Source organism: Theropithecus gelada, chromosome 19 (genome assembly GCF_003255815.1).
Source record: "Theropithecus gelada isolate Dixy chromosome 19, Tgel_1.0, whole genome shotgun sequence".
NCBI classification, from domain to species: Eukaryota; Metazoa; Chordata; class Mammalia; order Primates; family Cercopithecidae; genus Theropithecus; species Theropithecus gelada.
The window spans coordinates 2,475,519-2,490,223 of record NC_037687.1 but is presented as its reverse complement, the minus strand read 5'-3'; the positions used below and the strand labels follow the sequence as shown (position 1 = coordinate 2,490,223).

General features: G+C 55.7%; 1 protein-coding gene and 1 pseudogene across 1 annotated transcript in view; one reads left to right on the top strand and one right to left on the bottom strand.

The window, feature by feature from the left end:
- Window positions 1-14,705, top strand: part of GNG7 (G protein subunit gamma 7) — a 160,552-nt gene that overhangs the window by 120,307 nt on the left and 25,540 nt on the right. The gene's annotated exons all lie outside the window — the stretch shown is intronic.
- Window positions 4,296-14,705, bottom strand: part of LOC112612806 — a 13,426-nt pseudogene continuing 3,016 nt past the window's right edge.

Below are 14,705 nucleotides of genomic sequence, written 5' to 3'. Positions count from 1 at the left end.
AATGCAAGCGATGGGGAGCAGCTGTGAATACAGAAGCAGCAGCAGGTGGGGTGGCTCACACCTGTAATCCCAGCCCTTTGGGAGGTCAAGATGGGAGGATCGTCTGAGGTCAGGAGTTCGAGACCAGACTGGCCAACATGGCAAAACCCCGTCTCTACTAAAAATAAAAAAAGTTAGCCGGGGGTGGTGGCACATGCCTGTAATCCCAGCTACACGGGAGACTGAGGCTGGAGAATCACTGGAGAATCACTTGAACCCGGGAGGCAGAGGTTGCAGTGACCCGAGATCGTGCCATTGCACTCCAGCCTGGGGGGCCAGAGCGAGACTCTGTCTCAAAAAATATATATATATATAATTTAAATATATATTTTATTTATAAATAGACATGTTGTTTATATATATTTATAAATATATATTTGTTTATATGTATTTATATGTTTTTATAATAAATATATATTTGTAAATATATTTTTATATAAATAATAAAAGATGGCATGAAAATATGATTTACCAGCATGGCAGAGCTTTTTGGCATTGCCTAGATTTTGCCCCCAAAGTGAGTGCCTCATGGCCTCACCCTAGTCTCGGCCCCCACACTCCTGACACTCAGGATGATGACGAAGACAGTGATGATTTAAAACGTGGCTGATGGTCGAGGGGTCGCACGTGCCCGCGGTGTCTTGTCTGGATCCTTTTATGTCCCTCTCTATGAATATATTCTCCACGGAGAAGTGCCTGCCCTCCCTCCTGTGTTCTGACCGGGAGACCAGACCTAGGAGGTCAGACGGCCAGTGTGAGGTCCCTGGAGCCCATCCTGAGCCCAGTCCTCTGGGACACGCACGTGCTGGCCAACGGCAGCGCGGCTGGATGGCAGGTGGCACGGAGCTGCCTGGGCAGGGCTCAGGTGTCTCCAGGCTGCAGGCTCAAGCTGCCAGCCACGTGGCCACGTGCCGTGAGGATTAGGTCCCTGTGCTGCAGCATCTGCTTGGAGGGATGACAAGAAGCTCTAGCAATGACATCAGGCAGCTCTCGTCGGGCCCTGGCTAAGTCCCCTGGCCCTGTTCCCAGCAGCCCAGCCATCCCCACCACTGACGCCTCCCCAGTCCTCAGCTCCCCTACTCAGTGACTCAGCAGACACCTCTCCCGTGCCCCCTGCAGGCCAGGTCCACTGCTGCAATTCCTTCAGTTCTCCTAGGATCCCTGGGGAGCAGGGCTCATTGTCCCCATTTTATAGGTGGGGAAACTGAGGCTTGGCAACCAAAAGATGCGGCAATGCCCAGGGGCTGGTCAGAGGCAGAGCGGGATTGGAGGTATGAGACTCTGGCCACAGAGCAGCTGGTGGTCCCTCAGGCTGTGCGGGCCACCTGCTCATCGGCACAGGCCCCTCAGAACCCAGCAGGGCCATGGTCATTCTCCCTGGGGGATAGTCACAGAAGTTGGGGCTTGGTGAGGAGGTGAACAGAGGTGGTCGGGCGCAGTGGCTCCTGCCTGTAATCCCAGCACTTTGAGAGGCTGAGGTGGGCAGAGATGACTTGAGGTCAGGAGTTCAAGGCCAGCCTGGACAACATGGTGAAACCGCGACTCTACCAAAAAATAAAAAAATTAGCCAGGTGTGGTGGCGATCACCTGTAATCCCAGCTACTCGGGAGGCTGAGACAGGAGAGTCAGTTGAACCCAGGAGGCAGAGGTTGCAGTGAGCTGAGATCGTGCCACAGCGCTCCAGCCTGGGCAACAGAGCAAGACTCCGTCTCAAAAAAAGCCAGCAAGGAGGGTCGCCACGGGGGCTGGATGAGACGGTGCCTCCCAGCAGCTCCTTCTCCTGCGTTCTACCCACTTCCTGTGAGCCGGTCTCGACCCAAGCCCTCTTCCCCCATCCCACAAGGATTCTGAGAGTCAGGGCACCCCAGCCCCAAGGCAGCCACATTTCCCCTTTCCACTGAGAGCTGCGAGAGGTCTCGGCACTTCCTGGGGCAGCCCAGGACTTGGCTGTGCTTCTGCATCAGCAAGAAAAGGCGTAATGGAATTTGGATAGACAAGAAAAGGGGATGTAAGCGTGAGCAAAACCACACACTCCATCTCATTGTTAGAAATTCCATGCGTGTCATCAAAACCTCATCTTGGGACAGAGGCCAAGACGAACTCACTGTCACAAGGCACTTTGTGCACAGCAAGTGTGCTGGCGTCCCTGTCACCCCCACCCTCACCCCGGGTCTGCTGGCTGACCCTGGATACAGCAGCCCTGTGGTTCTTCCCTCCTGGTCAGCTGGTGCCTGGTGCCTGGTAGCTGCAGCCGTGGTAGCTGCAGTGGTGCCTCTCCGGAAGGTTCTGGAGGAGAGACTGAAATTCCCATGCTTAGGCTCACAATGCCCTGTGCGAACCTCCAGATGAAAACGCAGCCCCGGCTGGGTGTGGTGGCTCAAGCCTGTCATCCCAGCACTTTGGGAGGCTGAAGCAGGCAGATCACGAGGTCAGGATTTCAAGACCAGCCTGGCCAAGATAGTGAAACCCCGTCTCTACTAAAAATACAAAAATTAGCCAGGTGTGGTGGCGGGTGCCTGTAATCCCAGCTTCTCGGGAGGCTGAGGCAGGAGAATCGATTGAACCCAGGAGGCGGAGGTTGCAGTGAGCCAAGATTGCACCACTGCACTCCAGCCTGGGCGACAGAGTGAGACCATCTCCAAAACAAAACAAAACAAAACGAAAAACAAAAAGTACAGCCCTGTTTTATTGTTTGTTTTTGTTTTTGTTTGAGATGGAGTCTCGCTCTGTCGCCCAGGCTGGAGTGCAGTGGCCGGATCTCAGCTCACTGCAAGCTCCGCCTCCCGGGTTTACGCCATTCTCCTGCCTCAGCCTCCCGAGTGGCTGAGACTACAGGCGCCCGCCACCTTGCCCGGCTAGTTTTTTTTTGTATTTTTTAGTAGAGACGGGGTTTCACCGTATTAGCCAGGATGGTCTCGATCTCCTGACCTCGTGATCCGCCCGTCTTCGCCTCCCAAAGTGCTGGGATTACAGGCTTGAGCCACCGCGCCCGGCCAATGCAGCCCTGTTGAAGCCCTCCCTCCAGGTTCTCCTCCATCTCTGCCCCCCCACCTGGCTGCCATTTTTGCCGAAATGTACATCCTGGACTGAAACTTGCCGACTTGCCCTTTGCTGTGTTTGAGCTTCGAGCATTGAGCCACAGTTGGGTCAGCGCAGGAGCCAGGGTTCTCTCCAGCGGTCCTGACAGTTTGCTGCCAAACCTTCGTGTCCAGACCTAGTGTCCCCCCGGGGGTCCCTCGGGTTTGGAACTGCCTTGGCATTGAGGATTCAAGGTGTGTGGCAGGAACAGGAACCCAGGAAACCCTCTGGTGGCCTCAGCCTGCCCAGCTTCCTCACTTGAACCTGTCGGGACGCAAACAACACGCACATTTCACAAGAAAGGCCACTCCTGGCTGGAACATCCCTTCCACCAGGGTTTCTGGGTCTTAGCGTCACTGACATTAGGGTCAGATTATTCTTGAGATGGTGTTGTCTTTGTTTGTTTGTTTGTTTTGTTTTGTTTTTTGAGGCAGAGTCTTGCTCTGTCGCCCAGGCTGGAGTGCGGTGGCGCGATCTCGGCTCACTGCCACCTCCGCCTCCTGGGTTCAAGCAATTCTCCTGCCTCAGCCTCCCGAGTAGCTGGGACTACAGGTGCCCGCCACCACGCCCAGCGAATTTCTTTTGTATTTTAGTAGAGACCAGGTTTCACCGTGTTGCCTATGCTGGTCTCAAACTCCTGAGCTCAGGCAATCTGCCCGCCTTGGCCTCCCAAAGTGCTGGGATTACAGGCATGAGCCACCGTACCTGGGTTTTTGTTTGTTTGTTTGTTTGTTTGTTTTGTTGAGACGGAGTCTCGCTCTGTCACCCAGGCTGGAGTGCAGTGGCCAGATCTCGGCTCACTGCAAGCTCCGCCTCCCAGATTTACGCCATTCTCCTGCCTCAGCCTCCTGAGTAGCTGGGACTACAGGCGCCGCCACCTCGCCCAGCTAGTTTTTTGTATTTTTTTAGTAGAGACGGGGTTTCACTGTGTTAGCCAGGATGGTCTGGATCTCCTGACCTCGTGATCCGCCCGTCTCGGCCTCCCAAAGTGCTGGGATTACAGGCTTGAGCCACCGCGCCCGGCCAATTTTTTCCATTGTTAACATGAAAACATCCCTAATGATTCTTAGCCCTCAGGGAGAACCTCCCTGAGTCTGTGGTCTTCTGGGACTTTCTAACAACGCCAGAGCTGGAGTGGGGTGGCCCTGGAGATGTCACACACATGATGCTGGTGACCTCTAGCCATTCTGATGACGTGACCTGGAGCCCACGGGCCACAGCAGAGAACCACAGACTCGAGGTCCGTCCTTGGCCATGCGTGTGCCCGGACGGACCAGCCCCTGCTGCAGAGCCCAGAGGGGTGGGCGCACCAGGCCATGTGCACGCATGCGCAGGAGCAGCACCTGCTACGGATGGAAGTGGGGCAGGCACTCCATGTCCGAGGGCTGCCTGGGCCTGGGAGCCTCTGTCCTGGGAAGGAGATGGGCCCTGGGAACAGAGTGAGTTCCAGGAAGTAACACCCACCGTGAACTTGCTGCACCACGGCCTCCAGCCCCTTCCATCCAAGTGGCATCTTTGGTACCCAGCGTCTGGGATGTGCCTGGGGTCGGCAGCACAAAGGCCTCAAAGACATCTATGTCCTAATCCCTGGAAGCTGTGGCTGTGTCTCCATTTCAGTAGTCTGAAATTCCAGCTACTCGGGAGGCTGAGGCAGAAGAATCGCTTGAACCCACGAGGCGGAGGTGGCAGGGAGCCGAGATCGGGCCACTGCACTCCAGCCTGGGTGACAGGGACTCTGCAGATGGGATTGAGTGAAGAACCTCCCCCCCAGTCGCCAGAGCACCACCCTGGATGACCCGGAGGGCGCAGTGACCTCACAGGATCCTCATGAGAGGAGGCAGGAGGCTGAGAGTCAGAGGGAGACTGGAAGAGGCTGTGCTGTGTCTCGTGAAGGGAGAGGAAGGTGCCCGAGCCAAGGGATACCAGAGCCTCTAGAGGAAAGGCGGGAAAGGGATTCTGCCCTGGCACCTCCAGGAGGGACCAGCCCTGCCCGTGCCTTGATTTTAACCCCGTGAGGCCCATGTTGGACTCTGAGCTCTGTGCTGTGAGATGAGAAACATGTCATGTGCAGCAGCCACAATGTCACATGAATTACACAATGAATGTCCAGGGAGCTGCCAGTGTGCCGAGAAGGGGTTTTAGTGCAGCCTGACTGTGCATGGATGGTTGCGATCAGGGGCTTCTCAGAGGGGATGACATCGGTGGGGCTTTGCGGGATGTGTAGGAGTCTGCTGGGGGACCTGGGTGGAGAAAGACCCACCTGTGCCGAGGTGGGAAGGCCTGGTACTGCCCTGTGGACTCTTCCCAACCCTCCTGCCCTTCAGCTCCCGAGCACCACTGTCACGAGGCCGGCGCTGCCCCTTGCCCTGGCGTGGGGCCAGGGTGACAGCATTTCCTCAGCCAGGAAGCCCAGAACTGGAGTGACAGGAGCCACGGGGTTCAGTGTCCTGGCCCGGCCCCAGTTCCCGGGCTTGCAAACTCTCACATGACCGTGGTCATCCCCCACCCCCGCCGACCCCACCACCGGGTGGACAGAGAGCAGCTTTTCTTTTCTCCCGCTCCCGTCACCGCGGAGACCAAACCCACAGTGGCGGCACGTCACCCTCTGTCATCGCGGCCTCTTTGTCTGAACAAGCCGGCTCATTCTTAGGCTCCAAGCTCCGGCCGAAGGCAGCGGCGGGACCTGCCCCGCTGGTCTATTTTTCACTTTCTCGTGGGCACCTCATTCATTCCTTCTCTTTAGCCCCTTCTAAATATAGCTGCCCCGGGGACCGATTTAGACTGGGAGCAAAGGGCCTGCACTGACAGGGACAGTCACAAGGCGCTGTTTTCCAGCCAGGGTGCGGCCCTCCCGTCCGTGTGGCAGAGGCCCCCCCCACTGCAGCCCTGGGCCCCACGGCCCTGCCTTGAGGTCACAGAGCCACTAACGGTCAGAGCTGGCACGAAGGCCCCACACACAGCTGCCCTCCCAGGCCCTGCTGGGGTGACCTGGCCCTGGAGGGGCTGCAGGTGTGGGGAAGGGCCCATCCTGGGTGCAGGGTCTCTGCATGTAGACCCTGGGTGCTGATGGGGACCTGGGGTTCTGTGGAGGGGGCGGCAGTTGTAGCCAGTGTCAGACCTGTCTCTTGTATTAAAGTTTCCATGTCAGTCGGGCTCCCGGGGCTCTGCGTGGATCTGCCTCTTTGGCGTCCTGGTGAGAGCATGGCAGGGCATGGGGGGGGTCTGCATCCCAGCTGCCAGGGCACATATCAACGCCTGACCCTCGCCCTGTGCCTTCTCACCCTGATGGCCTGTGTCCGCTCTCGAAGCTGTGTGCACCTTTCTTTTTCGTTTGTTTGTTTTGTTTTGTTTTGTTTTGTTCTGTTTTTGAGGCAGAGTCTGGCTCCGTTGCCCAGGCAGGAGTGCAGTGGCGCAATTTTGGCTCACCACAACCTCCACCTCCTGCATTCAAGCCATTCTCCTGCCTCAGACTCCCGAGTAGCTGGCATTACAGGTGCCCACCACCACTCCTGGCTAATTTTTTTGTATTTTTAGTAGAGAGGGAGTTTCACCATGTTGGCCAGGCTGGTCTCGAACTCCTGACCTCAGGTGATCGATCCGCCTGCCTCGGCCTCCCAAAATTACAGGCATGAGTCACTGCACCTGGCCTTTTTTTTTTTTTTTTTTTTAAAGACAGGTTCACTCTTGTTGCTTAGGCTGGAATATAGTGGTGCAATCTTGGCTCATTGCAACCTCGCCTCCCAGGTTCAGGCGATTCTCTTGCCTCAGCCTCCTGAGCAGCTGGGATTACAGGCATGCGCTACCATGCCCAGCTAATTTAGAATTTTTTTATTAGAGACGGGGTTTCACTATGTTGACCAGGTTGGTCTTGAACCCCTGACATCAAATGATCCACCCACTTCGGTCTCCCAAAGTGCTGGGAATACAGACATGAGCCACCGCGCCTGGCCTATGTGTGCACCTTTCTGCAGAGTCTAAACCAGGGTCCCCTAGGCCTGTAGACATGGGGGCAAGATCGTTCTCCGAGGTGGGGCTGTCCTGGGCAGTGCAGGGTGCTGAGCAGTGTCCCAGGCCTCCACCCACTCCAGGCCAGGAGCACCCCCCAGTTATGACAACCACAGATGTCCCCAGACATCGCCCAGGGGCCCCTGGGGGGCAGAATTACCTCTGGGTGAAACCCCCAGAGATAGAGGATTCCATGGACCCTCAAGAGACTCTGCATCCCATGATCCTCTGCCTTGCTGAGGTCCCAGGAGGCTGCACACAAGGAAATCCACACTGAGTGGGGAGGGAGAGAGGAGGTGAATCCCAGGAGCTGGAGGTCCCCCTGGTTCACACTGTCTGCCCCAGTGGGAGCTTATTCTGGTGTGGGTGGGGATTGAACCCCATTTTCCCTAAATAATTAACTCAGGGTCTCCTCCCTCAGCACTGTGGACAGTGGGGTCAGATCCTTCTCTGGGGTGGGGCTGTCCTGGGCACTTACGGTTGCTGAGCAGCGTCCCTAGCCTCCACCCACTCCATGCCAGGCGCTTCCTCAACCCCGACAACCACAGATGTCCCAGGCATTGCCCAGGGTTTCCTGGCGAGGCTGAATCAACCCCCGTTCCCCATTAAGAGCCACTGTTGGCCCAGCATGATGGCTTGTGCCTAAAATCCCAGCGCTTTGGGAGGCGGAGGCGGGCAGATCACCTGAGGTCAGGAGTTTGAGACCAGCCTGGCCAACATGATGAAAACCCATCTCTACCAAAAATACAAAACTTAGCTGGACATGGTGGGGGCAGGGGGGCGTCTGTAACCCCAGGTACTCGGGAGGCTGAGGCAGGAGAATTGCTTGAACCCAGGAGGTGGAGGTTGCAGTGAGCCGAGATCCCGCCACCGTACACTGTCCTCAGGGGCTTCTGTGACATGCACGGAGGTCCGCATGGCTCCCGGGGGTGGGCATGGCTGAGGCCCTCATGCCCACAGCAGGTGTGCAGATGTGCACATTAACGCAGGTGCCCGGGGACACAGCTCTCTGCAAACCCAGCTGCCCCAGCCACGGTACGAGGGCAACTTGTTCCTCGCAGTGCCTCGGAGCCTTCTCTTCTCTCCCAAACTACTGTTCTGTTTTGTTTGGGTTTGGATCGTTTCCTCTCTAAACATAACACCCTGTCTCTTTTGTCTCTGAACACTGTGTTCTCAGAAGCAGTCATCCCTCCACGGCGAAGGGCTGACGTTTCCACTCCAAGCATTGTTTCCCCTCCCGCCAAATCTGGCTGCTGTTTTTGTTGCTTGGGGTTTATTTTTCTTCCCTTTTTCGTGGCAGGCAGAGGTTTGGAGGGGTGAAGGGGGGATTGCCAGGCCCCCAGGAGGAAAGAGTCCAGGAGCTCTGTGAGCTGTAAAGCTACTGGTTCTGGAAGTTTTAAAGCCAGATGAAGGCTGCTTCTGTTCTCACGTTGCTGCTGCAGGCCGGCCGCCCCTCCCGCCTTCAAGGCCACCTTCCCGGGGGCCTGACTCACCCCAGCACGGCACGCACGCCGCGCCGCACAAGGCTGGGTCTGCTTTGATGAGCAGACTGGAAAAGCGCAGGCTCCTCATTGTGGAACTGCCTGGCAGCCGCCAGAGGCTGCTCCGAGCTGGAATTCTCTGAGCCTGACTTCCTGTGCCGTCAGGAGAGCAAACGCACGCCCGGCTTAGGAGCCGGTTTACAGGAAGCAGCGGTGGGGGGACGGCTTGCTCAGCTCATAGAGAAGTCACCCTCTGCACGGGTTTTTGTGTTTTTTTTGGTTTTTTTTGTTTTTTGAGACGGAGTTTCGCTCTGTCGCCCAGGCTGGAGTGCAGTGGCACGATCTCGGCTCACTGCAAGCTCCGCCTCCCGGGTTCACGCCATTCTCCTGCCTCAGCCTCCCTAGTGGTTGGGACTACAGGTGCCCGCCACCACGCCTGGCTAATGTTTTGTATTTTTTGATAGAGACGGGGGTGGGAGGGTTCACCATGTTAGCCAGGATGGTCTCGATCTCCTGACCTCGTGGTCCACCCGCCTTGGCCTCCCAAAGTGCTAGGATTCCAAGCGTGAACCACCGCGCCCAGCACTTTTTTTTTTTTTGAGACGGAGTCTTGCTCTGTCCCTCAGGCTAGAGTGCAGTGGCACAATCTCCGCTCACTGCAACCTCCACCTCCCGGGTTCAAGTGATTCTCCTGCCTCAGCCTCCCAAGTAGCTGGGATTACAGGCACACGCCACCACGCCGGGCTAATTTTTGTATTTTTAGTAGAGATGGGGTTTCACCATGTTGGCCAGGCTGGTCTTGAACTCCTGACCTCGTGATCCTCCTGCCTCGGCCTCCCACCGTGCTGGGATCGCAGGGGTGAGCCACCACTGTGCCGGGCTAATTTTTGTATTTTTAGTAGAGATGGGGTTTCACCATGTTGTCCAGGCTGGTCTTGAACTCCTGACCTCGTGACCCTCTTGCCTCGGCCTCTCACCGTGCTGGGATTGCAGGAGTGAGCCACCGCCGCGCCTGGCACTCTGCAGGATTTGAATGCTGCACCCTCATCTCAAGGCTGTGAAACTGCAGGCCGGGAGCTTGTGCCCGGATTCACGCCCGGGATCCTAGCACTTTGGGAGGCCGAGGCAGAGGGATCACTTGAGCCCAGGAGTTTGAAATCAGTCTGAGCAATAGAGTGAGGCCCCAGCTCCAAAAGAAAAAAGTATTAAAAATTAGCCAGGCATGGTGGTGCACACCTGTAGTCCCAGCTACTCAGGAGGCTGAGGTGGGAGGATCTCTGGAGGCCAGGAGGTCGAGGCTGCAGTGAGCTGTGATTGCACCGCTGCACTCCAGCCTGGGTGACAAAATAAGACCCTGTCTAAAAAAAAAAAAAAAAAAGGCCGGGCGCGGTGGCTCAAGCCTGTAATCCCAGCACTTTGGGAGGCCGAGACCGGTGGATCACGAGGTCAGGAGATCGAGACCATCCTGGCTAACATGGTGAAACCCCGTCTCTACTAAAAAAAATACAAAAACTAGCCGGGCGAGGTGGTGGGCGCCTGTTGTTCCAGCTACTCGGGAGGCTGAGGCAGGAGAATGCCGTAAACCCAGGAGGCGGAGCTTGCAGTGAGCTGAGATCTGGCCACTGCACTCCAGCCTCGGTGACAGAGCGAGACTCCGTCTCAAAAAAAAAAAACAACAAAAAAAAAGGAGGCCAGGCACAGCGTCTCATACCTGGAATCCCAGCACTTTGGACGGCCAAGGCGGGCAGATCACTTGAGGTCAGGAGTTCAAGAGCAGCCTGGCCAACATGGGGAAACCCTGTCTACAAAAAAATAAAAATGAAAAATTAACATGGCATGGTGATGGATGCCTGTAATCCCAGCTACTCAGGAGGCTGAGGCAGGAGAGTCACTTGAACCCAGGAGGCGGAGGTTGCAGTGAGCCGAGATCGTGCCACTGCACTCCAGCCTGGATGACAGAGCAAGACTCTGTCTCAAAAACAAACTAAAAAACACACAACAAAAAAGGAAAACAGCAGAGGCGATGTGTGCAGCTTGCTCTGTCCAGCATCTAACACCCAGCGGCAGCGAAGGGTGAATAAGAGCTGAAGCTGTCCCAGGCTGTGGGACCCATGCCTGCTCACCCAGGGGCCCTCCAGCCTGGAGACCCCAACCAGTCCCATCCTGGCCTTGCGTGTCAGCTCCTTACACTGCATAACAAACTACCCCACACGTGGTGGCTTAAAGCAACACCCATGCCTGAGCTTGCGGTTCTGGAGGTCATGGTGCGATAGGGTCCTCTGCCCAGGGTCTCCCAGGCTGAAAACTGAAATGTGAGCTACCTGCTGTCTGACGCGAAGCTTCCAGTTGTCGTCCCCAGCTCATTCAGGTTCTTCCAGAATTCACTTCCTTGCAGTCGTAGGACGAGGTCCCCCTTTCCTTGCTGGCTGTCAGTGATTGACATTCAGTGTACAAATCAAAAAACCCGGCTGGGCGCGGTGGCTCACGCCTGTAATCCCAGCACTTTGGGAGGCCGAGACGGGCGGATCACGAGGTCAGGAGATCGAGACCACCCTGGCGAACACGGTGAAACCCCGTCTCTACTAAAAAATACAAAAAAAAACTAGCCAGGCGAGGTGGCGGGCGCCTGTAGTCCCAGCTACTCGGGAGGCTGAGGCAAGAGAATGGCGTAAACCCGGGAGGCGGAGCTTGCAGTGAGCTGAGATCCGGCCACTGCACTCCGGCCTGGGCGACAGAGCCAGACTCCATCTCAAAAAAAAAAAAAAAAAAAAAACCCAAGGCCGGGCGCGATGACTCACACCTGTAATCCCAGCGCTTTGGGAGGCCGTGGTGGGTGGATTGCTTGAGGCCAGGAGTTCAAGACCAGCCTGGGAACATGGTGAAACCCCATCTCTACTAAAAAATGCAGAAATTAGCCGGGTGTGGTGGTGGGCGCCTGAAATCACAGCTACTCAGGAGGCTGAGGCGGGAGAATCACTTGAACCCAGGAGGTGGAGCAGTGAGCTGAGGTCGCGCCATTGCACTGCAGCCTGGGTGACAGAGCAAGACTCCATCTCAAAAAAAAAAAAAGGAACACACAGAGCTGCCTGCCGTGAGCCTAGCCGAGGCTCAGCTGTGCACCTGCCACAGGGAGCTCTTTGGAAGGGCCGCCCTGCAGCCAGCCCGAGACAGGAGGCCCAGCAGCACTGGGTACAGAAGCACCATTTCTTCCCAGCTCAGTCCTCAGCCCTGATCAGCCTCTCTTACTTTATTTTTATTTTTATTTTCTTGAGACAGAGTCTCACTTTGTCCCCCAGGCTGGAGTACAGTGGTGTGATCTCGGCTCACTGCAACCTCCACCTTCCAGGTTCTAGTGATTCTCCTGCCTCAGCCTCCTGAGTAGCTAGCTGGGATTACAGGTGCCCACCACCATGCCAGGCTAATTTTTTTTTTAATTGCATTTTTAGTAGAGACAGGGTTTCACCATTTGGTCAGGCTGGTCTCGAACTCCTGACCTCGTGATCCACCCACCTCAGCCTCCCAAACTGCTGGGATTACAGGCGTGAGCCTCTGTGCGTGGCCTTAATTTTTTTTTTTTTTTTACTTAGAGACAGGGTCTTGCTGTATTGCCCAGGCTGGAGTGCAGTGGTTCCATCCCAGCTCACTCCACCCTCATTATGTTCTCCTGAAATTCTGCCTCGCTTCCCCAAGAACTTTTATTTTTAATTTTTTATTTTAGAGACAGGGTCTCACTGAGTTGCCCAGGCTGGCCTTGAACTCCTGGCCTCAAGCAATTCTCCTGACTGGGTCTCCCAGAGTGCTGGGATTATAAGCATGAGCCACCGCACCCAATCTGATCAGCCTCTTTTAACAGGGTCTGGGGAATGCAGGAAATTCCCTGCCGGTGGAGGAACCCTCAGTAGCTACGGCTCCCTAACCTCTCTGGCCGCCAGGCCCTGCGGCCGCTGCTGGGTAAAGTCCCTGTCTCTGCCAGGCCGGGTGCATTCTTGACATTCCTGTCCTTTTACGCAGGCCACCCGGCCAGCTCTCAGAAGCCTCCACCGGCTGCACGCTCTTTCCCTGCTGGTGAGAAGATGGCCCTGGCAGCGGCGGCTCCCGGTCGGTTTATCGAGCCGGGAGTGGCACTTTCCCAACTATGAGAGCTATGCGTGGAATCCAGAGCCACCGCCAGCCTCTCTGGGTCTCGCTGTCACGGCTTCCTGTGCAGCTGGAAAACACCTCCAAGAGTAGCCGTGGCATCACAGGCCTAAAAAAGGAGCTGGGTTTGCTCTGGCAGGTCTCCGCTGGAGGGGAAAGCCAGTCTGTCCCGCTGCCCAAGTGGCCTCGCTGTCTGCTCGGCAGAGACAGGCCAGGCACGTGTGGGCTTCTCAGGATGCTCCAGCCTCAGCAACCCCAGGGTCCCCGCGAAGTCTCCAGCCACCCCAGGTCTGCTGTCTGCTTCTTGACTTTACAGCCCAGGACACCTGGATTCAGTCCACCCACCCCCGAGCAGGGTCCCACGCACCCACCCTCTGCACAGGCCGGGCTCACCCTCTGCACAGGTCGTGCCAAGGGTCCCAGCAAGAGTCAGTCTCAGAGCACAGGCCAGGTGTGGAGGCTCACGCCTGTAATCCCAGCACTGTGGGAGGCTGAGGCAGGAGGATCACCAGAGGCCAGGAGATCAAGACCAACCTGGACAACATAGTGAGACTCTATCTCTACAAAAGATAAAACATAAAAAATTAGTTGGGCATGGTGGCGTGTACCTGTGGTCCCAGTTACTTGGGAGGCTGGGGCAGGAGAATCGCTTGGGCCCAGGAGATCAAGGCTTCAGTGAGCTGGGATCACACCACTGTACTCTAGCCTCAGCAACAGAGCAAGACCCCTTCTCAGAGAAGAAAAAAAGAAAGAGAGATTGAGAAAGGAAGGAAAGAAAGAAAGAGAGAAAAAAAAAGAAAAGAAAGAAAGAAAGAGAAAGAAAGAAAGGAAGGAAGGAAGGAAGGAAAGAAAGAGAAAGGGAGGGAGGGAGGGAGGGGAAGGAAAGGAGAGAGGGAGGGAGGAAGGGAGGGAGGGAGGAAGGAAAGAAAAGAGAGAAGGAAGGAAGGAAGAGAGAAAGAAAGAAGGAAAGAAAGAAGGAAGAAAGAAAAAGAGAAAGAAAAGAAGGAAGGAAGGAAGGGAGAGAGAGGGAGAGAGGGAGGAAGGAAAGAAAGAAGGAAGGAAGGAAGGAAGAGAGAGAGAGGGAGGAAGGAAAGAAGGAAGGAAGAGAGAGAGAGGGAGAGAGGGAGGAAGGAAAGGAGGAAGGAAGGAAGGAAGGAGAGAAAGCAGAGGTGTGAGTTCCTGGGATGGTGTGTATTTAGAATGCAGAGCTTTAGGCCACTGGATGAGCAAGCCCTCTAGGTTGTTCTCCCTAAACCCTTTGGCAAATGTGGCAGGGCAGCTGGGGGAGGGACGACAACCAGCCTCCAGCACAGAGCTCCATTCAGGGGTCCACTGGGACCGCGTGGAGTGGGTGTCCGTTCCCCTTTGGATATCGTATGCATCTAAAGTTGAGCTTATGGCCAGGCACGGTAGCTCCTGCCTGTAACCCCAGCACTTTGGGAGGCTGAGGCGGGCAGATCACCTGAGTTTAGGAGTTCGAGACCAGCCTGGCCAACATGGTAAAACGCCGTCTCTGCTAAAAAATACAAAAATTAGCCAGGCATGGTGGCGGGTGCCTGTAATCCCAGCTACTCGGGAGACTGAGACGGGAGAATCCCTTGAACCGGGAGGCCAAGGTTGTGGTGAGCTGAGATCACGCCACCGCACTCCAGCCTGAGTGACGAGAGAAACTCCATCCAAAAAAAATTGGTATATATGTTTATTTCTCACTTTGTGAAAATATCCTTAATTTATTGTCATCACAAACAAATTTCAATTCTGATTGCCAAGCAAAAAAAAAAAAACCAGAAGATAATGTGCTTTGCAATGCAGTTTATGGTTCAGTTTTACACAGGAACATACAATATATGAAAAAATTGGCCGGGCGCGGTGGCTCAAGCCTGTAATCCCAGCACTTTGGGAGGCCGAGACGGGCGGATCACGAGGTCAGGAGATCGAGACCATCCTGGCTAACACGGTGAAACC